Genomic DNA, 25551 nt, shown 5'->3' with positions numbered 1-25551 from the left:
AGTCTATGTTTTAACAAGCCCTTTAGGCAATTCTAGAGGGTACTGTAGTTTGGGAACCACTGACCTAGGGCATAAGCAGCATGTAATTTAGCTTTTGATAACAGGTTACACTTATAGTGCATTGGTAATTTTTACCTTTCTTTTTTGCTAAGTATAATAAGAAATACTGGTTGTAAACAACTTCAGAATGTCATTTAAAAAATCCACTGACTTGCTTCTAATCAAGATATTGAATATTCTTACTATATCTGCTTTATTATTATTATTATTAATTTTCCCTAGGAAAAAGTCTTTTTTTTATTATTATACTTTAAGTTCTAGAGTACATGTGCATAACATGCAGGTTTGTTATGTATACCTGTGCCTGTTGGTGTGCTGCACCCATTAACTCATCATTTACATTAGGTATTTCTCCTAATGCTCTCCCTCCCCCAACCCCCTCCCCCAACCAAAACAGGCCCCTATGTGTGATGTTCCCTGCCCTGTGTCCAAGTGTTCTCATTGTTCAATTCCCACCTGTGAGTGAGAACATGTGGTGTTCGGTTTTCTGTCCTTGTGAAAGTTTGCTCAGAATGATGGTTTCCAGCTTCATCCATATCCCTATAAAGGACATGAACTCATCCTTTTTTATGGCTGCATAGTATTCCATGCTATGTATGTGCCACATTTTCTTAATCCAGTCTATCATTGATGGACATTTGGTTTGGTTCCAAGTCTTTGCTATTGTGAATAGTGCCACAATAAACATACGTGTGCATGTGTCTTTATAGTAGCATGATTTATACTCCTTTGGGTATATACCCAGTAATAGGATCACTGGGTCAAATGGTAATTCTAGTTCTAGATCCTTGAGGAATTGCCACACTGTCTTCTACAATGGTTGAACCAGTTTACACTCCCACCAACAGTGTAAAAGCATCCCTATTTCTCTACATCCTCTCCAGCACCTGTTGTTTCCTGACTTTTTAATGATCGCCATTCTAACTGGCGTGAGATGGTATCTCATTGTGATTTTGATTCGCATTTCTCTAATAACCAGTGATGATGAGCATTTTTTATGTGTCTGTTGGCTGCATAGATGTCTTCTTTTGAGAAGAAGTGTCTGTTCATAGCCTTTGCCCACTTTTTGATGTGGTTGTTTTTTTCTTGTAAATTTGTTTGAGTTCTTTGTAGAGTCTGGATATTAGCCCTTTGTCAGATGGGTATATTGCAAACATTTTCTCACATTCTGTAGGTTGCCTGTTCACGCTGATGGTTGTTTCTTTTGCCGTGCAGAAGCTCTTTAGTTTGATTAGATCCCATTTGCCTATTTTGGGTTTTGGTGCCATTGCTTTTTGTATTTTAGTCATGAAGTTCTTGCCCATCCCTATGTCCTGAATGGTATTACCTAGGTTTTCTTCTAGGGTTTTTATGGTTTTAGGGCTAAGATTTAAATCTTTAATCCATCGTGAATTAATTTTTGTATAAGGTGTAAGGAAGGGATCCAGTTTCAGCTTTCTACATATGGCTAGCCAGTTTTCCCAGTACCATTTATTAAATAGGGAATCCTTTCCCCATTTCTTGTTTTTGTCAAGTTTGTCAAAGATCAGATGGTTGTAGATGTGTGGTGTTATTTCTGAGGCCTCTGTTCTGTTCCATTGGCCTATCTCTCTGTTTTGGTACCAGTACCAAACAGGCTTTCTTCAGAGCTGTCACCTGGCTGTGATGAAACAACCATGACACTGACCCTAGACTAAGGTTTGAATTCTGCCTAAGTCACTCACTACCTCGGTTACCTTACATCATTTACTTGATTTCTCTCTTTCTAGTTTTTTTTTTTTTTTTTTTTCCCTGTAAAATGAGGAAGAGATTAGTAGTCTCCTTTGCATTACTGTGAGGATTGCCAAGGGTCTGGATCACAGTTGGTTCTCCCGTGGGAATCATTGCCATCATCGTCATTGCCTTGTGTGCCGCCTTCCTTCCGCCAGCTTCTGTGTCTTCGGTGACATCATAAAATCAGGGAAAGGGAAATCTGTAAACACTGGCCATTGAAGAATACGGTTTCTGAGAATTTCCACTCTGAATTCGCTTTCAGTTCAGTGTTATCGCCACCCTGTGGATTTCTTGGGTAATGAGACTCAGACCGGGAAGTGAAAACGGGGATTTTCAGCAAATCGGTTCCAGTAAATCTCAGCTGCTCTTGTGGGCGCCCTCTTTTGAGCACCGGAGGAATGAGCACAGTCCTTCATTCTTTTGGTTTTGCAAAGTTGTAGAGCTGCGTTCATAAGTGATATCATTAATTAATCTGCCCTTCTTCCTAGACCTTCCTCCTCCCCAATTTTCAATATAAAAACTGATTCCCAAATAGTTTTAATTTCAAAGCTGGTCAGTGGTAAATTTAGGAAAAGAATTTAAGGTCTCCTGACTTCCAATCAAACATAGTTCCCTCTTGCCCAAGTGGATAATAGATGTTTGTTTTACAATTAGCTGATTATTTCTCAGTATTTACTTTATAAGTAGTAATCAATTGACCAATTGGACTTATGGCACTGTGTTTACATGTGATCCTGCCCCTTTCTAGTTTATTTTCTGGAGGTTGTCAATCATCTTCCTTTAGAAGTATTTTCTGCCATTCTTTTTTGTGGAATTATTGGGTGATTGTCTAAAGGCCTGTCCCTATTTGCAGGGACTCCTTGAGAATTTCCACCTTTGTATATTTCTCATACTTCCTGAAATATCCCTTCATTTCTCAGAAACTGTGCAAATCTTGTTTCCTCTAAGCCCAATTTAAGTCCTGCTCACTTTTGAGCCTTTTAGGCCATAGTAACTCTTGCTCTTCTTTCTGAGGCTCATATCACTGGCATATATGAATTATTTTAATGTCTTCATTGCATTACTAAGAGCACTCGAATTCCCAACACATATATGATTAATGCTTATTTCTGGATCTATTGTGGGCATCCCTGCTTTCTCTTCCCCTTTCTATCATATTTCCATCTTTCCAAACAAACAGAAAAGAAAATCCATGGCCTATTTTAGGTAGTGGCAGATTATTGTGTTTTGTTTCTACAGGTGTTTACTTGTGGCATCCTGTTTCCTCATTGTGCATGTGTGTGCATGCTAAGTACGTGTGTGTGTTTAATTCCCTTATAACCTTCTGCTGTGAGGATTTTATCTATAAGTATTCCTTGGGATCTGTGTGCAAGTTGCTTTCCTCTACAGGAAAGGTTTTCCTTTGCTTCTTACATGCAAACTGAAGGTATCACTTTAAAACAAAATTTCAGGTTGAAGTTTTGGGGACTAAATGTTGCAAACATGTTTGAAGTCTGGCTTATGGTTATGAATTCTTAATGGCAATTATTTTCCCTCTCTCCTCTCATTTCCAAGGTTGAAACCTTTAATACATTTGTTGTTCCCTTTTTCTTGCCTTGTTTGTTTGCTTGTAGCTCTCCATCACAATCAGGGTATAGTTTTATTGTATCCCAGGTGCATGTGTGCTGGAGGAGTTTCTATGAATTAGTCTTCAATTTGACCGTTTTTTCATTAGTCCAACTTGAGTGTGGGCTTTGTGGCTGTCCTTTGTCCACATTGGCTACACCAATGAAAGCTCAGATTATCCTTGATTTACATATACCCTCAGGACAGGACCAAATTTTAGGCTTTACTTACTTCCCTGGATTTTTGCTTTGTCTTTATTTTTGTTAAATCTATGAACATTTCCTTTTATTTTTACCAGATCAGCCATGCATTTAGCCATATTTTTTCATGTTACAGCTAGAATCCTAAATTCTTTGAGTTGAGATACTTGTCCTTGAAGTACACAGTGATCACCCATTGAAAGTTTTAGACTAATTTTAGGATGAGTTTGTAAATTTCATGGAACAATTCTGTTAGGATTTTAGATTGGAATTTCACTAAATTTGGAGAATTCCAGGAGAATTAATATCTTCACAATACTCTTCCTTCTCATTCTTGAAAATAACTTATGATTCCACTTATTTATGTCATTATGTTCTTCAGTAATGTTTATGTTTTTTCCTTTGAAGATCTTACGCTGCGGTTTTGTAAACAGGGATTTTTTAACTTCCATTTTTTTATTTGTCACTGTTGTATAACTAGCTAATACTTACATAGGACTTACTATGTGGCAAAAATCATTTTAAATCCCTCAGTAATCTTTTACCTGATGAACTTGTTTATTGATTTAAATAGTCTGTCATTTGGTTTCTCTTGAATTTTCAATGAAGGCAACTATATTATCACTAGTCACTGACTCCTTTCTCATTTTCTTTTCAGTACCTGTGCTTTTCATATAATTATTCATTCATTTTTTCTTATTATTTGTCTATTTGGTGTCTTTCTTTAATGAGATTGTTCTGCACTGTGTGGTTGTCACTTTTGATTGCAGTTTTACATTTTCATTTGAGAATTCCTCTTCCCCTGCTTACGGTGTTCGAGTAGAGATGGTTAGAATCTGAAGGATAGAAATCTGACAGGATTGAATTGAGGAAGAAAATCTGGGCCCAAAGATAGAAATCAGATAAGATGGCTATGGGTGCGATTTGTTCTGTACATATATATGCAAACACACACATGCACATATATATAAAAGTGTTGTCAAACCATTTGCAGTGGTAGCTCAACCTGATGGTTCAGAGTTCCCAGACAATACAAAATGTGTTGGGAAAATAGTGTTGAAAGACAGATACTTCCATCTCTCATGGAGCTTATATCAGAAGAGGAGTCAAATGTTAAAAAAAAAAAAAAAGATTGTACTAAAACAAAGTCATAATCATTGTACTAAGGACGTTAAAGCAATAAATCATTTGGCAATGTACTGCTCAAAAGGATCAAGTTTAATTCCTCTTCCCCTGCCTACAGTGTTCTAGTGGAGATGGCTGGAATCTATGAATGAAGATTTTTCTATTCCTTTTGGGTGTTGCCAAACACCTGGAACACTGTGCTACTTCTGTGACCCAGTTATTCATACTAATGTCTCCGGTCTAGAAGCAAATGCTACACTGTGCACTGCATGACTGTCTCTGTCTCTCTCTCTCTCTCTCTCTCTGTGTGTGTAAATGCTTATGTTTGCGTGGGGATGTGGAAACGGGGCCAACCTGCCTGACTGTTTTACATTCCATCTCTAAGCAGTCATCCGAAGAATGATTATCCTTGGCTCCAGACTCCTCTTTATTTTCATTAATTGCAAGTTAGCAGAGTCTGCAGAATTCATCTCACTCATATCAGCCATCTTATCTGATTTCTAATTTCTATTTTTGTGCCCAGATTTTCTTCCTCAATTTGATCCTGTCAGATTTCTATCTTTTAGATACATATACATATATTTGGTTTTCTAGTGACATTTCCTTCTTTTGTTCTAACAGGGTTAAGACTTTGTTCTTTATTTTAAAATTCAATCTCAAAGATTAGTTGTGAGGCGAAATTTGTTGCATTTTTCCATCCTGCTTCATTGATGTAATTTTTACTAATACCTACTTATTAATTGTTTTCCTTATTCTTAGCTATCTTTTATTGACTGAACTGCTAGCACAACAACCAATAATAGAAGAAGTAATAAAATAATATTTGTATTCATCAACCTCTGATCAATGCATAGATCAGAGAAACAGTAATGTGAAAAAAATGAATAATGATCATAGGCTATTATATATTAACTGAAATCACTTTGCATTTCTCCAAAACGTTCATAAATCATATCACAAAATTCTCCCCACAAGGCTGGGACAATTGGTGTAATTTCAAGTAGAGAACAACAGATCCAAAGAGTAATTGAGATTCACACTGTTAGAATGTAACAGAATGTCTCAATGCTCAGGGTAGCATGGCTGTTAAAAGCACGAGATGTGCAGCCAGACAGTCTGGGTTCATTTTTCATTCCAATTACCAACTAACTTGTGTTACCACTGCAAATTATTTCATTTCCCCCTCTCATAGTTTCTCATCTACAAAGTGTTATTAATTAGTACTTCCCTTAAAATATTAAAGATTAAATTGAAAGAGCTTAGAACCGTTTCAGGTGGTCAGGCACAAAGGCTCATAGCTGTAATCCAGCACTTTGGGAGGCCTAGGTGGGCAGATCACTTGAGGTCAGGAGTTTGAGACCAGCCTGGCTAACACAGTTAAATTCCATCTCTACTAAAAATACAAAAACTAGCCGGGTGTGGTGGTTGACTTGAACTCCTGGAATCAAGTTATCCACCCACCTAGGCCTCCCAAAGTGCTAGTTTATAGGTGGGAGCCAGCATGCCTGGCCACATATATGATTTGTATTAGTCCTTTTTCTCGCTACTGATAAAGACATACCCAAAACTGGGTAATACAGGAAAAGGGGTTTCATGCACTTGCAGTTCCACATGGCTCACAATCGTGGTAGAAGGTATGGAGTACTGTGTCACATCTTACATGGATGGTGGCAGGCAAAAAGAGCTTGTGCAGGGAAACTCCCCTTTTAAAACCCTCAGATCTCATGAGACTTATTCACTATCATGAGAACAGCATGTGAAAGACATGCCCCATGATTCAATTACCTTCCACCAGGTCTCTCTCACAGCATGTGGGAATTCAAGATAAGATTTGGGTGGGGACACAGCCAAACCATATCATTCCGCCCCAGCGCCTCCCAAATCTCATGCTCTCACATTTCAAAACCAATCACGTTTTCCCAAAAGTCCCCTGAAGTCTTAACTAATTTCAGCATTGACTCAGAAGTCCACAGTTCAAAGTCACATCTGAGACAAGGCAAGTCCCTTCCACCTATGAGCCTGTAAAATCAAAAGCTAGTTAGTTACTTCCTAGATACAATGGAGGTACAGGCATTGGGTAAATATAGCCATTCCAAATGGGAGAAATTGGCCAAACAAAGGGGCTACAGGCCCCATGCAACCCTGAAATCCAGAAGGGCAGTCAAATCTTAAAGCTCCAAAATGATCTCCTTTGACTCCATGTCTCACATCCAGGTCATGCTGATGCAAGAGGTGGGCTCCCATCACCTTGGGCAGCTCTGCCCCTGTGACTTTGCAGGGTATAGCCCAACTCCTGGCTGCTTTTATGGACTGGTGTTGTCTGCAGCTTTTCCAGGCACATGGAGCAAACTATCAGTAGATCTACCATTCTGGGGTCTGGAGGATGGTGGCCCTATTCTCACAGCTCCACTAGGTGGTGTCCCAGTAGGGACTTTTTGTGGGGGCTCTGACCCCACATTTCCCTTCCACACTGCCCTAGCAGAAGTCCTCCATGAGGGCCCAGACCCTACAGCTAACTTTTGCCTGGACATCCAGGAGTTTCCATACATCCTCTGAAATCTAGGTGGAGGTTCCCAAACCTTAATTCTGGATTTCTGTGCACCTGCAGGCTCGATACCACATGGAAGCTGCCAAGGCTTGGGGCTTCCACCCTCTGAAACAACAACCTGAGCTGTACCTTGGCCCCTTTTAGTCATGGCTGGAGTAGCTGGGATGCAGGGCACCAAGACCCTAGATTTCACACAGCAGAGGGACTCTGGGCCCGGCCCAGGAAACCAGTTTTTCTTTCTGAACCTCCTGGCCTGTGATCAGAAGGGCTGCTGCAAAGGTCTCTGATATGCCCTGGAGACATTTTCCCTGTTGTCTTGGTGATTAACATTCGGCTCTTCATTGCTTTGCAAATTTATGTAGCTGGCTTGAATTTCTCCTCAACAAATGGGTTTTTCTTTTTTATCACATTGTCAGGCTGCACATTTTCCAAACGTTCATGCTCTGTTTCCTTTTTAAACTGAATGCCATTAACAGCACCCAAGTCACCTCTGGAATGCTTTGCTGCTTAGAAATTTCTTCTGCCACATACCCTAAATCATCCCTCTCAAGTTCAAAGTTCCACAAATCTGTAGGGCAGGAGCAAAATGCTGCCAATCTCTTTGCTAAAACATTATGAGAGTTCAGTTTTTTTTTTTTTTTTTTTTTTTTTTTTTTTTTTTGCTCCAGTTCCTGACAAGTTTCTCATCTCCATCTGAGACCATCTCAGCCTGGATTTCATTGTCCATATCATTATCAGCATTTTGGTCAAAGCCATTCAACAAGTCTCTAGGGAGTTCCAGACTTTCCCGCATCTTCCTGTCTTTTTCTGAGCCCTCCAAACTGTTCCAACTGCTGGCTGTTACCCACTTCCAAAGCCACTTCCACATATTTGGGAAATTTTTCAGCAGCACCCCACTCCTGGTACAAATTTACTGTATTAGTTCATTTTCATGCTGCTGATAAAGACATACCCGAGACTGGGTAATTTATACAGGAGAAAGGGTTTAGTAGACTTACAGTTCCACGTGCCTGGGGAGGTCTCACAGTCATGCAGAAGGCAAGGAGGAGCAAGTCGTGTCTTACATGGATGGTGGCAGGCAAAAAGAGCTTGTTTAGGGAAACTCCTCTTTTTAAAATCATCAGATCTCATGAGACTTATTAACTATCATAAGAACAGCATGGGAAAGACCTGCCCCCATGATTTAGTTACCTTCCACTGGGTCCGTCCTTCAACATGTGGGAATTCAAGATGAGATTTAGGTGAAGACATAGCCAAGCCATACCATGATTGAAACAGTTCTAAGCTCTTTCAGTGTAATATTTACTACCTTTTGAGGGCAGTACTATAATTAACAACATTTTGTAGATGAGAAACTAAGAGATGGGGAGATTAAATAATTGCAGTGGTAACACAAGTTAGAATAAAATTTGAACCCAGACTGATTACTAGACTAGTAGCCTGGTAATCCCAGCTACTTGAGAGGCTGAGGCAGGAGAATCACTTTAATCTGGGAGGTGGAGGTTTTAGTGCCAAGATTGCACACCTGCACTACATCCTGGGTGACAGAGCAAGACTGTCTCAAAAAATAAAATTATTTTAAAAAATCATATTACAGACACTCAATAATTGTAGTAGTTGTTATTATTATTGCTATAATTTTGTCCAGCAACTTTTACTGTATTATATTATTGTATGTATAGGGGTAAAACCCCACCCCCGATATTTAACCGTGAGTTCTTTTCTGTTTCCCTAAGTGTCTCGGCTGGTTTGAGAAATAAAGGGAGAGTACAAAAGAGAGAAACTTTAAAGCTGGTTGTCCAGAGGAGACATCACATGTCGGCAGGTTCTGTGATGCTCCCCGAGCTGTAAAACCAGCAAGTTTTTATTAGTGATTTTCAAAAGGGGAGGGAGTGCACGAATAGGGTGTGGGTCACAGAGATCACATACTTCACAAGGTAATAAAATATCACAAAGCAAGTGGAGGCAGGGCGAGATCACAGGACCACAGGATGGGGCGAAATTAAAATTGCTAATGAAGTATTGGGCACGCATTGTCATTGATAACATCTTATCAGGAGACAGGGGTTGAGAGCAGACAACCTGTCTGACCAGAATTTATTAGGCGGGAATTTCCTCGTCCTAATAAGCCTGGGAGCGCTACAGGAGACCGGGGCTTATTTCATCCCTCCGGCTTTGACCTTAAAAGGTGGCCACCTCTAAGGGGCCATCTATAGACCTACCTTCAGGGTGCATTCTCTTTCTCAGGGATGTTCCTTGCTGAGAAAAAGAATTCAGCGATATTTCTCCTATTTGCCTTTGAAAGAGGAGAAATATGGCTCTGTTCCATCCAGCTCACTGGCAGTCAGACTCCAAGTCTTATCTCCCTTGTTCCCTGAAGATTGCTGTTATCCTGTTCTTTTTTCACAATGCCCAGATTTCATATTGTTCAAACACACATGCTCTACAAACAATTTGTGCAATCATCACAGGGTCCAGAGGCGACATTTATCCTCCTCAGCTTATGAAGGTGATGGGATTAAGAGATTAAAATAAAGACAGGCATAGGAAATCACAAGGGTATTGATTGGGGAAATGATAAGTGTCCATGAAATCTTCACAATTTATGTTCAGAGATTGCAGCAGAGACAGGCGTAAGAAATTAGGAAAGTATTAATTTGGGGAACTAATAAACATCCATGAAATCTTCACAATTTATGTTCTTCTGCTGTGGCTTCAGCCGGTCCCTCCATTTGGGGTCCCTGACTTTCCGCAACAGTATGTTTTTATGTTATTGATGCCACAATTTACATTTTAAATGTATCTAGTAACAAATCTATTATTGTTAATCCATATATCTATTATATAATATATACCTATTATATCCATATAATAGATATATATTAACAATTTATCCATTGTTATATCTATTAACAAATTATTGTACCTATAGTTTTGTATTTTATTATACTAGAGTTGAAGGCTATTTATGCACTACCATTATATTAGAGTATATGAATTTCACTATATTTTTCCCTAAAGTGAGTTTTATTTTATTTTTATTTATTTATTTAAAGTTAATAGACTCTGTTTCTTAGAGCAGTTTTAGATTTACAGAAAAATAGAACATAAAGTACAGAGTTCCTATGTATTCATCTCCCATCCCTACAGTTACCTTTATATTAACATCTTGTGTTGGTGTGGCACATTTGTTACAATTGATGAATCAATATGGACACACTATGTTATCTAAAGTTCCTATTTTATATTAGGATTCACTATGCATTGTAAAATTCTATGGGTCTTGCCAAATGCATAATGACTGCTTTAACTTTTATCCATCATAAGGACTAAGTGATATACAATTTTAGTAGAATGAACAGAAAAGAAATGAATATAATTAAAAATCAATTTGTGTAATAAAATGTTTTAAATTATGTGGATTGGTGCTGCATAATTTAATACATTTTTATTTGCACTGTAGCATACTCATAAAAGTAGACTTATACCGTGAGTTATGTAGCTTTATATGTTTCTATGTTTATGGTTAGAATTCTTTCCTTTCAGCTTTAAAAATTTTCTCTGGCGTTTCTTGTAAGGCAGGTGTAGTGGTGATGAACTACCATAGCTTTTGTTTGGGAAAATATTTCTCTCTCCTTTATATCTGAAGGGCAGTCTTAGTGAGTATAGTGGTCTCGGTTGCCACTTTTTAAAAATTTTAACTCTTTGAATAAATTATTCCACTCTATTCTGGATTCAGAGTTTCTGCTGATAAATTTGTTGAAAGTGTTTTTGGGGTTCCCCTATATGTGATATGTTACTTTTCTCTTTCTGCTTTCAAAATTTTCTTTTTGTCTTTGAATTTTGGTAATTTAATTATAATGTGTCTTGTGAAGATTTTTTAATATTGAGTCTATTTCGTTACTTTTGGCTTTATGAATCTAGACATTAATTTCTCTCTCCAGATTTGGGAAGATTTTTGCCATTATTTCTTTAAGTAAACTTTCTGCTTCTCTTTCTTTTCTCATTCTGTTACTCCTATAATGCATACATTGACTCTCTTGATGATGTACTATAAATTCTGCAGATTTTCTTCACTCCTTTTAATTTTTTTTTGTTTCTATAACTGGATAATTTCTAATGACATGTCTTTATGCTCACAGATTCTTTCTTCTGATTGATGAAGTCTGTAGTTGAAGTCTCTGTGATATTTTTAAGTTCAATCTTTATGTCCTTCAGCTTCAAAATTTCTATTTGATTTTACTTTTAATAGTTTCCATTTTTTTGGAACTTTTCATTTTATTCATGTATTATTTTCCTAATATTTGCTTATTGTATATTTGTGTTCTCTTGTTCTCACTGAGCCTCTTTAAGATGGTGTTAATGACAATGATTACTGTTATTTTTTGAGACAGGATCTTGCTCTGTCATCCAAGCTGAGTAAAGTGGCATGATCATAGCTTACTGTGGCCTCAGGCTTCTGGGCTCAAGTGATCATCTCACCTCAGCCTCCTGAGCTACTGGAATTACAGGTGAGTGCCACCATGGCCAGCTAATTAAAGAAAAAAGTTGTAGAGAAGGGGTCTTGCTGTGTTGCCCAGGCTGGTCTCAAACTCCTGGCTTCAAGTGACTCTACAACCTCGGCCTTCCAAAGTGCTGATATAGGCATGAGCCACTGTACCTGACCAAGATGATTATTTTGAGTTCTTTTACAGGTAACTCATAGATCTCTATTTCCCTAGAGTTTGTGCATTTGATGAGCGGGTACCTTTTCCAGCCTTTATAGACTGGCTACAGCAGGGAAAATCCTGCACTAGTCAGTTTATCTAGAGATTCTGTGTGGGCCATGTAACAGAATCTCTAGAGAGATGGCTTTGGTGTTTGGATTAATAGTTGAGCAGGTCTGACACCTGGAAAAACAGAAGCTGTCCAGGCACCATGGTCTACTGCGGTGGACCTTTTGTCTGGGTCCGCAGAAGCAGGCCTGGAGGTGGGATCCACAAAGACCAGCCTGAAGCCTGGATCCATAGCAGCCAGCTGGAAGCTGCAGTGGGTCTGGGACCTGGGTCCATGATATAATAGTAGGCTTGGGTCTTTGGTCCTGGATCCACAAAGTCTGTCCTGGAGTCTGGATCTATAGCAGTGGTCCTGGAGCTTGGGTCCATGGGGCCAGTCTGGTATTGGAATGTACTGTAGCAGTTCTGGACCCTGGGTTTGTTCAAGTAAATCTGTAGTGTGGGATTCCAGGGACTCTGGGGCCATGGGAACCAGTCTGGAGCTAGGCAGACCTGGAGTCTGAGTCCATGTGGGCCAGCCTGGATCCTGGGCCATGGAATCTAGCCTGGTATGAGATTTCACTGAAAAAATATAGCAAAATTCTTTATGCCTACGGGTCCTGTCCACTGGAAGAGTTTAATTGGCTCACTTCTTCATTTTAATGGAGGCATAACCTATGTACACTATAGCACATATCTTAATTATATAGCTTGGTAAAATTTTACATATAAATAAACTTGTGTAACTGCTTATGAGATCTAGATAAGGAACATCTCTGTTAGCTTATTCTTAAATTGAACTCTTGATGTTTTTGGAGCAAAGTCTGTGCCCCCAGATCCAGGTGAGGAACAATATATCCCTTTCTGTAAGCTCTCTTCTTCCCCAAAAAGTGCTTTTTTATGGCTTCTGAATTTTGCAGGCCATGAGTATATTGCCTACTTCAAGGGAAGCAGATATAGCGCTGTAGTCCAAATCCTATTCTGAAGCAGTGGACTTGGCCTCTGGTGTTCTAAGATTTTTTGCCGATGTGACTTTACTTTTTTTTTCTAAAGCATATTTAACTTAATTGTTTTCATTTTGTATACATAATGACTAACAAAGTTGAATATCTTTTCTTGTGTTTATTGGCTATTTCAATTTACTGCTCTGTGAAGTGTCTGCTCAAATTATTTGCCTATTATTGAATGGTTGTCTCACATTTCTTATTGATTTGTAAGGGTTCTTTCTAATTTCTGGTACAGCCCTTCTTAAAGACTTGTGATGCAAATATCTTCTTTATGATCTGCTCTGTTGGTGTCAATTGCTATTTTTATGATTTCCTAGGACACTTTTGGAGGCCACCTCTCAATAAGCTTTGCAAATAGCTCCTACTAGAGCAGTTATTCCACTTTGTAGGATCTTGTTTTTCATTCTCCATTAAACCAATCCTGACCTATTGAAAATGAAGTGAGGCCATTAAATATAAATTGTGCTTGATCCAAAATGTAATATGTAAACATTGCATATAACTTTTTGAAATTAAACCTTACTATGGCATCATGAAGAATTAACAATAGATAAAGGAATCTCAGCAATGTTCCATAATGAAGTTTGTTTATTCTAGAGTAAAAGAGAGTGAATAATCTATGTATTTATATGTTGTAAAGATATTGTAAATATGTCTGAGTTAGCAGGTAGACATATAACCATTTTAAGGCAGGAGAACAGACCGCTAGATGCTATTGCATTGTTCCTGCATACCTTTGATTCTAAGTGTTTTCGTAAAGGGAAACTATAACTTATGAGAAATAAGACTTTAGATCTATAGATTATTTGTTTAATAAAATAGGAAGACATATCAGGAAGCTCAGCATACCTCATTTAAATGGGCACTGGCCTCAATAAAGAAACTATTTTCTCTCAAAATTCTAATCCTTTTAAACAATACATTTTGTTAACCAACAAGAATCATCACAGTCCCTTCACTTTCTATTTCTTATTTGAATGATATTGTAGTTGACCCTAAGAAAACTCAGAATCTCTGTGTGGTATAAGTATTAAGAGGAAAAAGCAAAACAAACTTCAATATTTCACCCTTGTATATAAGGACTGATGCCTAATATAGATCAACATCATCTAAAGAAAGTTTGAATAATATCATAATTTTTAGAAAATTCCTCTCCCGATCAGGAGTATCAGACAGCTGTTAGTGTTTGTTAGTGTTTCTCTTGCTGTTCCACTTAGTGTTATTGACTTTTGTGCTTCAACCTTTCCCTTTCCTGGAATATCTAACTCTCCTGCCAATCTCAACAACCGGTGGAAATCTGACTGAGGAGCTTTCTCTAAATCTTGTGATGGAAATCTTCTCTAATGAGGAGGCACATTCTGCGTCATTGAGAATAAAGCTATCAATCATAAATAATCCATAACAATAAAATAATAAAGATAACAATGTTTTTCCTTTATCTCCCTGTTTTTGTGTTTTAGCATCCCTGTAGGACTCAATTTAATGTTGAGGGATAGGTAACATTTCACTGATTATTTCTGTATACCCACCAGTTCCCAAAGGGCTGTGATGGAGGTTTACTACTTTAAAATGCAAGGTACAAAGCAAAGGTCATCAGCTTTTATTCAAGGAAGTCTTTCAAAGTCATTGATATAACATCTATTTCAGATTGTCATGAATATATATGGCACATGAAAAGAAAGCAACCTCAAGAATTAAAACCCAAGTTTTACTTTGGATTCTTCTCCCATAACGAGTAACAAGTACTTGAGAAAGTCATTAAAACACTCTGGGCTTCACTTCACTCTCCTCATTTTCAAGTTAAGGATTTGGGAAAAAAAGATTCCCTGATATTTTTTGCTTCATTATTTTCAGATAAAGTTTAGTTTTATAAAGTTAGATTAATAAAAATTTAGGTTTTAAAGGAGAAAATAAAAGAGCTATATCTATTGGGAGATAACCGGTTTTAATGATACTGTAGATACATTTTTCACCTACATCAATATTGTTTTCACCTGCAAACAATATTGTTCTGTAAAGACGACACAAATGGTAGATGTCAGTTTAGAAGCCCACGTTTACCTGTGAATAGAACATACTGCTCTTTCTCAAATTTGCATCACTAGATGGAGCCCTTGAGGGAATACCATCTCAGGAGATGGAATTTTGAGGATTCACATTAGAAATGAAAGATTCCAAGCCCCACACAAATCCAAAGGGAATTAAAGCTCTTCTCTTGAAGTTGAATGCACTTTAATTTGGCTTTGGATAAACAGAGTGCCAAGCTGAGCTAATGATTTTCCCCAACTTCTACGACTGTTCTTCGTATCCCTTTCATACTGCTTTGAAGTAGACAGCTTTTAAAATTTCCTAAACTGAAATTCTAATAGTCTTCCTGTCTAAATTGTGTGAGTCAGGGCAAAGAAAAAAGTTGAAAATACAAAGTAGATATTTGGATAAGGCTATAATATACTTGTAGAAACTCACATAAGGGCTTAAGAGAAGACAGTAGAGGGATAATAATGTGAAATTCGTCTATGTTTATAATAACTGTTGTTCTGTTCCCTGATAAGACTACTTTTGTGTTACTTTAAAAAATACTAGAGTCATCATCTGGTCACTTCTCCCTGCAGCTACTATTATTTCTGCAGTGTGCTCCTGTGCCCCACCACCGTCTCTCCACATCTCATTCTGAATACTATACAGCTCTCAACTTTCTCTTTGATACTGACTATCCTATTTGTTTTCTAATTTCTGGCTTTATCTTGTATAAAAGATAGAAATAAAAAGATAATTGGCCACAATCTTGCCTCCTCTCTGTAATAGCTCTGATTCTTTTCTGCCAATGTCTTCCTCCTGCATGCCAAAGACGTGGCTGCCAATGCTTTGGATCCTGTCTCTGGTGTTAACCTTCTACTTGGCTGTCTTACCAACTCACTCTCACCCTCCGTATACTAATACATGCTGTCAGTATGTGGGAGGCAATCTTTTCTTTCATCCTGCTGTAAATATCCCAAAGAAGAAATGCATGCATTCTAAGGAACACCTATATCATTCATCATTATCACTAATATTTATTGAATATTTATGAATGTACCAAGATAAGAACTTTATATGTGTAATGTTATTTAATTATCACAAAATGATATGAGTTAATTACTGTTTCTCTTTTATAGACAAACAGAATGAATGCAGCTTAGAGAGGTTAATTAGTTTGCTCTAATTACACAGCCAGTAAGTGATGAAGACAGATTTTGATACTGCATCTGACTTCAAAACATAAACACTTATCCCCTGTGTTCTATTACTTAAGGAAAGTTTTCTTCCTTGGGTGTATTCTCTCAATCAAGCCTTTCCCCTGCTTATAAAATAGTCTTTTTTATTTTTGTAATTTTTCATAGACAATTTGATAAAGTATCAATTTCTACCATTAGAAACTTTTTTTCGGATATGCAGCGTTTGGACAAGCATAAGTCTTTAGAAAGTGATTAATTCAGTTCTCTCAGTTTTAATAATGCTGCAGGTCAAAAAGGTAATAAATGGAGGAGCCAAGTCCTGAGTTCATGGAAATCATTGGATTTGACCTTTTGTGTTTATGTGAGAAGCAACATTTTTTTTTTTTTTTACTTCCTAATTTACTTCTGTGGAGGCAAGTTTGTCTTAATTTTCCTTTCAAGGTGCTGTGAAAAAATGCCATTGTTCACCACATGTTCTCTGGATCCTCTATACAACTTCTAACATCTCACTTCCAACATTTTTTGCTAAGGGCATGCATAAGGTGTCATCCATCTTTATTTTTAAATTTAATATCTATGAACTGAATTAAATCTTACATTAGATATTATACATTAATGTGGGTCTCTCCATTATAGATGCTTTCTCTGATGCTCCTTTGTGACTCCTTTTCTACTGAGAAATCAGAAAGTTCTCCTAGATTCTTTCCCAAAAGAGTTTTTGGGTCATCAGGCAATTATATTTGTGTTATCTTAACCTTTTGTTGTTTGTCATTCTTGTCATAGTTAAGGAAGACAGCAGAATCCATATATCATTTGACAATTGTTAGTAACATAGAACACCATGAAATAGGTGGTAAATCATATGAAGGAAATGTTCCAGTAAAAGCCACCTCAAACTCCAGAGGTCATTCCTGGGTAGCAGCAATGCTGTTATTGTTCTTTATAAGCCATATAAGTGAGGATCCCCAAATTTCCCCAGCAGAGGGGGAAGTATAAGTCTGATTTAAAGATGTTTTCTTTCTTTCTTTCATCTACCTTGCTGGCTTTGAGCACAACCCAGGAAGAAGTTCAAAACCAAGAAAATGGTAAGTCTGATACGATGATGGGTATAAAGTTTTGAGACATGTTAGCAACTAGACTGTCTTTTTCACTTCAGTCGTGTTTTTCCTTTCTTTTTCCCAAGACCATAGAGAATAAGATGTAACAGAATTAAGATTTCAACCCTAATTCCAGCATAACAACTGACTAGACAATCTACTCAGCACATGACTTGTTAAATCATGATTCCATTTCATATTTGTCTTTTAAGTCTATTGATTTCTCTATCAGTTACGTACAATGTCAGTTCTTCTAATCAGTAGTACAGATTAAGAACAACTACACACTAACATTTCTAGGATTTCTCTTATCCTTTCTCAAGAGTCTTGCCTTATTATTTTAATCATGTGGTATTGAAATTTCAGGGAGAGATTTAGCTTATTTTGAATAGCATTTCTAATAGCTAATTGAAATAATTAAAGGACAATTTCTTATTATACACTTGTCACTTTGGTCAATTAAAATACAATTTTAGAATGCTAATTAAATTGATTAAAGAAGTTATTTTTTCTATAGAATTGTAGAGATAAGCCTTCTTCAACTTATTCATTTTAAATTAAGAATATATTTACTGAAAACCTATTATGCAGAGGGTTACAAAAGAAACATGTGATGTGACTTACTGCCTTTAGGTAGCAGACCATCTTCATGGGAGAGTAAGGCTCAAATATACTTAGTAAGGTAGTACCTAAAAGAAGTACTAAATTCAACGCTTTTACTGATAGATTATGTTATACAAACAAGTGATACACATTCCATAGACCCGCAGGATTAGGATAATGACAAACGAGGTCTCTCCTTGCAGTACTATATGAAAGAAGAGTAAAAGTCGGCGATAGAGGGGCTCATGGCAGGGCAAGCATTTAGAAAGTTACTTCCACTCTTTGACCAAGTATTGGTTGAAAGATGTGCCATTGAAACTGTAACCAAAGGAACCATTATGCTTCCGGAAAAATCTCAAGGAAAAGTTTTGGCAGCCACAGTAGTAGCTGTTGGATCAGGCTCTAAAGAAAGGGTGGAGAGATTCAATCAGTTCTTGTGAACCTTGGAGATAACGTTCTTCTTCCAGAATATGGAGGCACCAAAGTAGATGACAAGGATTAGTTCTCATTTAGAGATGGTGACATTCTTGGAAAGTATGTAGACTGAAAGAAATCCTGTTGAAATGGCATCAACACGAAGCTTCCTATTCCACTGAAGTTCTGAAATTTTTCATCATGTAAATAATTTATATGTCTCTCTTTTACACTAAGCTAATCATAAATAATGGCAAAAATAATAATGACTAAATTATTAGAATAGAATAAAAAGAGAATTAAAGGAGTCAGATGAAATGAGCAAGAATGGAGTATACTTGATTGAATTATTTTTTCATAGTTATGTTTACATCTATTATATGTTGTGCTATTGCAATGAACATTAAAATAGTAGTGCTTGGAATAAGATTAATAATAACTATTGTAAATGTATCATTTGAACCTCTCCATCCTTATGGTTTCATTATTTTAAAAAGTACCACTTTTTTCACATAGAAACAATATAAAACATACTTTAAAAGTCGAAATATTTACAAGTCAACTTCAGGTGTCATTACAAAGTTTTCAGCTAAATTGTAAAATCATGTATTTAGTTTTAAGAACCTATTTTTTTCATTCTCGTTAGTTTATCTAATATTCTTTTTTTGTAATTTACATCCTATATTTGGTCTTATATATTTTCAATCTTATATATTACTTAAAAATAAACTTAAAGTAGGAAGCCACATTAAGAATAAAATAAAAGGACCATGAAAATGGTTGTAATTGATATCTAGAAATAAGGTGATGTATAAAGTGGGTTGCATCAAAGCTATGCTTACATTTACCACAAGGTGACACCCTAGCATCACGAGTGACAATAAAACTATAATACATTCAGAAGCATAATCACAATATGATGAAAACTAGCTCAAATTATTACAAGTTCTTTCTTTCAAGGAAATCATCATGAGAAACCAGGGTTTAAGCACTATGCTTACTATTTTATAAGTTTAACTCTCCCTGACTCTAGTTACCTTAGATTTTAGATAATTCTAAATAATTATCCAGAATAATTCTATATAATTATCCAGAATAATTCTATATAATTATCTAGATAAAACTAGATAATTCTAACATCTAATTTTACCTCTTACCTTGGCATCTGCCCTTTCCTCCTCGTCATATCTTTCTTTATTTAAAGAGAAAAATGAATCCTACCTAATCCTCAAGGCAATTATATATCAGCTCACTCAATTCTTGAAAAATAATCCTTGATTTGTAGAATCCACTTTCTAATTACTCTCCAGTTAACAGGAGTTTGGTCTCCAATGCCACCTTTCTATTGAAACTAGCTTTCAAAGTTTCAATGAGCTTAATGAGTATCAAAATGAGCTTGCATTTGACACTAACTGCTGTTCATCCCACTCCTTCGGAAACTCTCTTCTAGTAAGGTTTGGTGGCATTAGCCTCTTCTAAATTTGCTGTTAGCTGTTTGGTTGTTGCTATTCGATTTAATTGGTTCTTCTTCCTTTGTCTCTTCCTTATATGGTTGCATCCTCCAGAATTTTGCCACCAAAAGATCTGTCAGCCAGTCAGTTTTCTGTACAGGAGTCCACAGACTATTTTCTCAATCCTTTTCTTCGAGTTCAAGAAACACAATCCAGCCAATATTGATTTCATAATGTGGTGGGCTTTGGGGCATGCACATCTTTTTCTTGAGTTTCCATCCAAGGTGTACGGTTTTTGTTCCTGATGCTGAGAACACCCAAGGCAGATGGCAGGTGGCTTCCCCTCTGAATCCTTTTCAGGCTCATCCTTCTATCTTTTCGACTTATCCACTGCCACCACTTGTCTCTTCTTGCATTTGATTCCAATGAGTCGTTCTACTGTTGGGCTCTACTGTTGAGTAGGGAGAAAAAAGCGGTCTTGGATCCTGCATGTGAAGGTGGAGAGGGAAATAACTCCAAGTCATGTATTGTGTTAGGTCAGATTCTTCAGAAATCAATCCTTAAATGGGACTGTTTTTAAAGATATTTATTGAGAGCTCTCCCAGAGAGGGGATTTAGGAAGCAGGGTAGGTAAGGAATAAGGCTAAGCAAAATGTGGTCTCACTTGCAGACTAGGTCAGTCTAACCCCACATAGAAAATCTGGAACACCTATTGCTCCATAGAGTTAGTCTCACTTGAGGCAAGGAAGCCAGACTTTTATACCTTCATGCCAGAGAGCCACTGCTAAGGGTAGTTACCTGGAGAATGGGGTAGCTGTGAGTTGCTAGTAGCCAATACTCACAGCAAGTCAATGGCCACTGGCCAGTAAAAGGGATGAGGGCAGGGCTCCCATAACTTCCCTACCTGTTGTCTTTAGATGGAGGATCTGAAAGCAAGTCATACTTTTTCACTGCAAAGGTTAATCCTTGCTAATATCCTGGAGGTAGACATGTTCTATCTTTGACCTAGTGTTTAGTCACTTTTAAAAACTCCATTTACATATAGACAACAAAAAGTAGAAACGTTACAGTGGAGAAACCTGGCAGATACCATCTTAAATAAGTAATCAAGTTAACATTGTCAGTAAGTAGCAAGACACAGTGATTATCAGGCACCCCCTGATGTGATCCAAGGGAGAAGGGCTCTTCACCTTTGTGGTACTCTTTCCAAAATCCACAACTGCAGTTTAGTTATAAAAAAATCAGACAAATACGAATTGAAGGACATTCTATAAAACAGCTGACCAGTACTCTTCTTAGATATACAGGTCATGAAAGACAAGGAAAGACTGTGATACTCTCACAAATTGGAGGAGACTAAGAAGTTAGAAATAAACGCAATGTGGGTCTTGCATGGAATCCTGAAACAGTAAATGAACATTGGTGGAAAAGCAGGAAATTTAAACAAAATCTGTAGTGTAGTTAAGAATATTCGACTACTGCTAACTTCGTCATTTTGATAGTTGTACCATGGTTATGTAAGATGCAAACGTAAAAGGAAGGTAAGGGAAAGGTAAACAGGCACTCTCTATTATCTTGGCAACTACTCTGAAATCTAAAATCATCCAAAACTTAAAAAATATTTTTTTCTTGTGAAAATCCTTATTCTGTTTACTTGTAAGTGAGGGACTGGGTTTGTGATGAAGAAGAATCCATTCTGCCATATTACAAGTGCATGAAATAGTTGACAAAATAATATTCCTATTGAACAGTGAAAAATCAATAACATAAAGGAATATTTATGTCAAGTATAATTTTATGCTACATATTCACTGAGATGGTACATGACAAATGGCTGTAGTATGGCAAATAGAAAAGAGCCACTTTGTTTTCCAATCACTTACTATAGTAATTGCCCTAGAATGAGAACAATATATTATCAAGTCACTTTGGAATTTGCTAAAAGAAGATGTTTGGGCAAGAAGAGAGCACTTACTTTATACTTTATTCTCCATTTCCCTTAGGTGTTTGGCAAGACCAGGATGCGCAATGGCAAGGTGAGATCCTAGTTATCTCTTTTTCTTCTAGCATTTGTTTCCCTAAGTGGAATATGAGATTTACTGCATCTTTTTGGTGAATGATATGAAATAGAGGCCTGATGTTCATGACTGGAGGGCTTATCATTGAGAATTATGTTAAACTGTAAGTAACAGAATTCTTGACTAACTGTAGCTTAAACAAATAGCAGTTTCGTTTTTGTATATAATGGGAAGTCTGGAGGTAGACAGGTTCCTGTATTTCAGCTCCTCTCTCTTTCTTTGGGGGTGCTCCACCCATTGCAGGACACCCAGCAGCCTTGCCTCACTTACTGAATACAGTTAGGGAGCTGCAGTGCTGTGACAGACAGATCGGCCAGCAAAGATTTCCAAAATGCTTCCAGTTGAGATCCACTGGGCACATTACTCCCCTGAACAAAATCAGGGTTCTATTAGCAAAGAAGAGGAGAAAGAGAACTTGGGCTAGCACTGCCTGCCAGAGAAGATAATGAAGTGGAAAATAAAGGGCAGAGTTATATTTATTTACTTTTACTCTGAGGTCAGGGACTGACCTGAGTACATTGTGCAATGTGCAAAAGTAATGTAATATAATGTCATTCTGCCACCTGAAACTGCAACTATGGAACACGTAGCAAAGAGGGAGTGAGGGAAAGGAAGGTAAGGGACATCACTATCATCTGATAAACAAGCAAGAGCTGGAGAATAATTACCCACAGGGTGATTGACAGGATTGAACAAACTCATAGTGAAAGAAAATGTCACAGAAAAATTAGCTATGCAGGACATTTTATCAATTTTTTTTCCAGAATTAAACAGACTGAAGAAAGAAAACATTGTAGTATGTATAGCTCCTCCACAAAAAGGATTGTAAGCTGCTCCAATTCTGTTACTCTCCTATTAAAGGAAACTAAGGGTTATAGAAAAAAGAAAAATTCAGTTTTAAGCTGAAATTAATACTTGGTTGATTCTATAATTCTACTATTTTTCCTTTATCTTTTTTAGGAAGTCAATTCAGACAACCATGTTAGTTTTATTTATTGTTTAATTTACAGATTATGTGTGTCTCTGTGTGTATGTGTGTGTGTGTATCTTTTCTTTTCTTCTTTTCTCTTTTCTTTTCTTTTCTTTCTTTTCCTTTCTTTGAAAGACAGAGTCTTACTTTGTCACCCAGGCTGGAGTGCAGTGGTGCCATGACAGCTCACTGCAGCCTTGATCTCCTGGACTTGAGTGATCCTCCCATGTCAGCCTCCCAAGTAACTGGGACTACAGGCTCACACCACCACAACTGGCTAATTTTGTATTTCTTGTAGAGACAGGGTTTTGCTATGTTGCCTAGGCTCATCTTGAGCTCCTGGGCTCAAGTAGTCCTCCTGCCTCTGGCCTCTGACACTATATTTTTACTCTTTTCTCTTATGTACAGTGTTTCCAAGTCTATGGTATAAGGAACATCAGGAGTTAATATATTCATATGTTAAATTTTCTTAACTTTCTATAGTGTTATAATGGCATAGAATAATTATGGAAGTTTAAATGCTTCCTGTCATTTACTAATTACTGATGATATTTATTTGCATTTTAATAAGAAGCCTGTAACCTAATTGACCTCATGTAAAGGAAGAAAGCTATTCCTGTTAGTCCTAGTGAAATTTGATCAGTGTTTCTTGAATGACAGTAAATGTGAACAGATAACATATACAGTGTGCAAAAACTTCTGAAAATAACTGATTTATGTAGATTATATAACTAGGTTTAAAGAATTAGGGACTCTTAGCATTGCAAGGTACTTTTAGGAATCTCCTTGGATTTAATCATTCTCTTTAGCAGTAATCTTTGTCTAATATACTGTAAATTTTACTAGTTTATCTTTATTATCTATCTTGTCCACTCCAAAATAGAACTTTTTTGTTTTTTCTATTTACTACTGTATCTGGAGTGCTGACAACTCTGGAATATACAGTAGGCACCCAATACATATAAGGGAGTAAATGAATGAGTTAAAACTGTCTGTATTTGCTGATCATCCACAATTTAGATGTCCTATACTGCATTCCAAGTAAGCCTACATTTGAACATACCTGGTAATTTAAAAAAATGTGTACATGTATGAAAATATTTTAACATAGCACTGCAATAAAATTCTATTAAAATAGAAAAACATGAGTTGAACATCTTTCCATATTGTATAAGTAATTCCTTGGCCCCAATTTATTTCAAATGCATATATTCCAAATAAACATACATATACTAAACCTATATATATTCTGAATATATACTTTCCGATTATGTATATAAATATTTCAAATATATATTTTATAAATATATGTATTCCATACATACATAATATATATCAAAGTATTACAATAATCAGGTTGGATTTAGTCTAACAGCCAGTTCATAATGATACCTTAAAAGTATACTTGGTAGTGCTTTATAGTGCTTTTAAAACATGATTTAAGGAGCAAAATCAGCTAACAGAAGAGCATAATTAGGAGATTATAGACATATCTTTTAAAGAAATTAAATTCCTGGTACAAATAAGAGAAGGTAAAAAGCTCACAATTCCTTTTTTCTTTCGTAGTTGAGGGCAAGCCAGGTACATGTCCTGAATGTATAGAATCTTTTGACACGAAGCAACAGAGCCACAGTCAAGACTGAAGTCAAAAGAAATTTAGATCCCGTCTGGGCAAACAGGCCTCTAAGCAACAATCTAAGATTTCCACCTATTGTTCTGGGGTTCCTTGTATAAATGATTATGACTGCAGAGATCTTATGAAGTGCTGTGGTACCTTTAGATGTGGCCTGAGGTACACATATCCTCTTATGATTGACCCTGTATTTTTCAATTCACCTCCACAATCTAAGGCATAAGTAAGTATGGGGCAACATGATCTCCTCATCCGTTCTCTGACTCTCTGAAAAATACTTTCTGTATCTTTTGTCTTAGTATTCTTCCAACCCAACCTCATATTTTATATTCTATTATAACTATAGTATAGAATTTATAGTTAGAATGGTCTAGAATATAGTCCACTTTCTCTATAACATATAAAAGGGCATGCCATCTCTGAAGAAATTCCACATATATGCCACCTGATTTCAATTATTTATTCATTCAGTTAACATTGGATGCCCACAATATGTCATATACTGAGAATGCAGGAATGGACAGGACAGATGCAACCTCTATGGTTATGCAGTTGGTAATATTAGCATATGTTCTTTATCCTTCACTAAGCAACCAGAACTTTTCCTTTCTTTTATTCCCTTCTGCACCCCTTCCATCTCTAAGGAAAAGAAAGCATGAATCTCATGTTACTTAAAAGTTAGGCATCAGTTTTTAAGCCTTGGTTGAACTACTTTCTTCTCTGTTTTCCTCCCAGATATTGGATGGAGAAATGGAATCAGACGGAGGCATCATTGAGCTTATTCTTCTTGACTCATCTCAGTCCAAACATTACTCTCTCAAGTGTTGTTCTTAAAATCTGCATATTAAAAGGTCAGCATCATCTATTTGTGAGCTCTGTGTCTCATTCAGGGGTTTTAATTAATTTTGAGTTCTAAGGGTACCGGAAATAACTGGATTAGCAAAGCATGCGGTCTTCTCTGCTGTCCAGTTGGGATATCTATGGCCCAATGGGGCATCCCCAAAGTTTCTTTAGAATATGAAATCTAAGGGATTCTGGA

The 25551-nt window shown here is 36.8% G+C and overlaps 1 long non-coding RNA gene and 1 pseudogene across 1 annotated transcript in view; both read left to right on the top strand.

Annotated features, from left to right (window-relative positions):
* The first annotated feature begins 11891 nt into the window (after positions 1-11891).
* The window catches only part of LOC115899928, a 36461-nt gene continuing 22801 nt past the window's right edge, over positions 11892-25551 (top strand). Inside the window, exons 1-3 of the long non-coding RNA XR_004059545.1 lie at positions 11892-17351; positions 21835-21867; positions 25248-25363. This is a non-coding gene — a long non-coding RNA (uncharacterized LOC115899928). The remainder of the gene's footprint in view (positions 17352-21834; positions 21868-25247; positions 25364-25551) is intronic.
* Positions 18212-18513, top strand: LOC104668630 (annotated as a pseudogene).

This window comes from Rhinopithecus roxellana, chromosome 10, assembly GCF_007565055.1.
Source record: "Rhinopithecus roxellana isolate Shanxi Qingling chromosome 10, ASM756505v1, whole genome shotgun sequence".
NCBI lineage: Eukaryota > Metazoa > Chordata > Mammalia > Primates > Cercopithecidae > Rhinopithecus > Rhinopithecus roxellana.
This window is presented reverse-complemented; position numbering and strand designations above follow the sequence as displayed.